This window comes from Selaginella moellendorffii, unplaced genomic scaffold (genome assembly GCF_000143415.4).
Source record: "Selaginella moellendorffii unplaced genomic scaffold, v1.0 SELMOscaffold_7, whole genome shotgun sequence".
Taxonomy (NCBI): Eukaryota; Viridiplantae; Streptophyta; class Lycopodiopsida; order Selaginellales; family Selaginellaceae; genus Selaginella; species Selaginella moellendorffii.
The window spans coordinates 2,624,889-2,626,732 of record NW_003314268.1 but is presented as its reverse complement, the minus strand read 5'-3'; the positions used below and the strand labels follow the sequence as shown (position 1 = coordinate 2,626,732).

The window sequence follows — 1,844 nt, the reverse complement described above, 5'->3', positions numbered from 1 at the left end:
GCTGACGACGCCGTAGGCGGAGAGGTGTCCAAGCCAAGGGGCCTTGGTTGCCACGTTATGGTCGAAGGTGGTGGCGATGGCGGCCTTGGGTTCCACGTTATGCTCGAAGGTGGTGGCGATGGCGACCTTGGGTTCCACATTATGCTCGAAGGTGGTGGCGATGACGGCCCGGCCCTCCTTGGTCGCCAGGTTACAGTGTCGGCCTTGTTGGGCGGCGAAGAAGAAGGTGGCGGCCCTGTAGCAGCTCCATCACCAGCTCGTCGATGTCCATGGTGCCTGTTTGGCTCTGCTGCTGGATGTTCCTTGGTGGGCGGAGAGCTCGGCGGTGGATGTCCAGCTCCATGATGCTCAGGAGAGCTCGGTGGTGGATGTCCAGCTCCATGATGCTCAGGAGAACTCGGTGGTGGCTTTGCTGGTGAGTGATGTCCCTCTGTGGGCTTTGGTGGTGAATGACTGTGCCTCTTGGCTGGCGCCGGTGGAGACCTCTTTGGTGGCGGAGATGAAGTTGTCGGTGCCCTCTTTGGCGATGGTTTGGGCGGCGGCGTCCTCCTCGCGTGCTCCCGATGAGGCGGCGGGGGCGGTGGCGTGGAGATTTTGCGAGCCATAGTCAGAGATCAAGCTTACCAGAGAAAGTCGCAGTATTTCAGCTCAAACTCGCTTGCTTACCAGAGAACACTCGCGCTTGCTTACTTCCCCTTTCTTAGGGCATTAAAGTGTCTGAAAGCTAAGTACTTAATGTGTACGGTAAACGAATGGTATTTTCGTACAAATAGAAGAATAGTAGTCATTCTTGTACACTCTAGACCGTGCATTTAAAACTTTCTGGACCAATTTGAGCCGTACAGTGTGTAAAATCTTGGCTGTCGTACTAATTAATCGAAGCCGTCGATCTAACATGATCTCAACCGTCCCATATTCAACTAGCATGGCGATTTGTGATCCTCATTTGAAGGGTTGGAGAGATATTATAGAAACGAGAAGAAATTCTCAAACACGGAACCAAATTAGATAAGGACTAAGCAATGCCGTCCCACGACAACTCTCTAGCATTGTGTGCTGGCTCGAGCTATAAATATGAGCCCCTCCTGCCTCACAGATCAAACCACTTCTCTCCAATAGAACAAGCAGCAAAGCATGGAGAACAAGGCTTTCTTCGTGTTGTTTTTGGCACTCGCCATATTTGTGATGATGCTGGCCATGGGCGTGGACGTGGGAGGAATCGCAAAGGCTGCTGCCCAGCGCTGCCAGTCGGGGTGGTATTGGTATGACAACAGTTGCCACCGTTGCCAGAAGGGTTGGAGCTGGCGCAACAATCGCTGCTGGCGCAACTGAAACCTCCAGTTTCACGGGGTAAGGCCAAGTTAAGAATCAGCATCGTAATTGCCTTTGATTTCATCGCTCTGCAGTGCCAAGGGTCTGGAAACAAGAATAAAGACACTGATGACGTGTTTTCTGTATCGTGCGATGCTGCATGGCATTGCATGAGTTCCAGCAATAAAATATAAATTGTCCAAGCCTTGATATAAAATGTCTGAATCTGCCCTTGCTCCTTCCTCCAAGTCCCTCGACTTCCAGTCGATTGCTCCAATGATCGGCAAGCAATAAGACTCGATTGGAGCGTCAAAACCAGGCCCAGGCACACCTAGCGGTGGGAGTGGAGGTCGGGAGGATCACCAAGGCGATGGCGCATCGCTGCTTCAGAGGGATGGATTTCGCTGCGCGCAATGCAATTGGTACGGGTATGACAACAGCTGCCATCGAGGGTGGCGGCCTCCACTGAAGAATTGCCTCGAAGAACCACGGGAACGAATCTCGAATCATGAAAAGGTGAACGAAGATGTTTT

General features: G+C 52.3%; 1 long non-coding RNA gene across 1 annotated transcript; it reads left to right on the top strand.

Annotated features, from left to right (window-relative positions):
- The first annotated feature begins 1,120 nt into the window (after positions 1–1,120).
- On the top strand, positions 1,121–1,517 carry LOC112345175. Its single transcript, XR_002991972.1, has 2 exons — positions 1,121–1,350; positions 1,407–1,517. It is a non-coding gene; the product is annotated as an uncharacterized LOC112345175 (long non-coding RNA).
- The last annotated feature ends 327 nt before the right edge of the window (positions 1,518–1,844 follow it).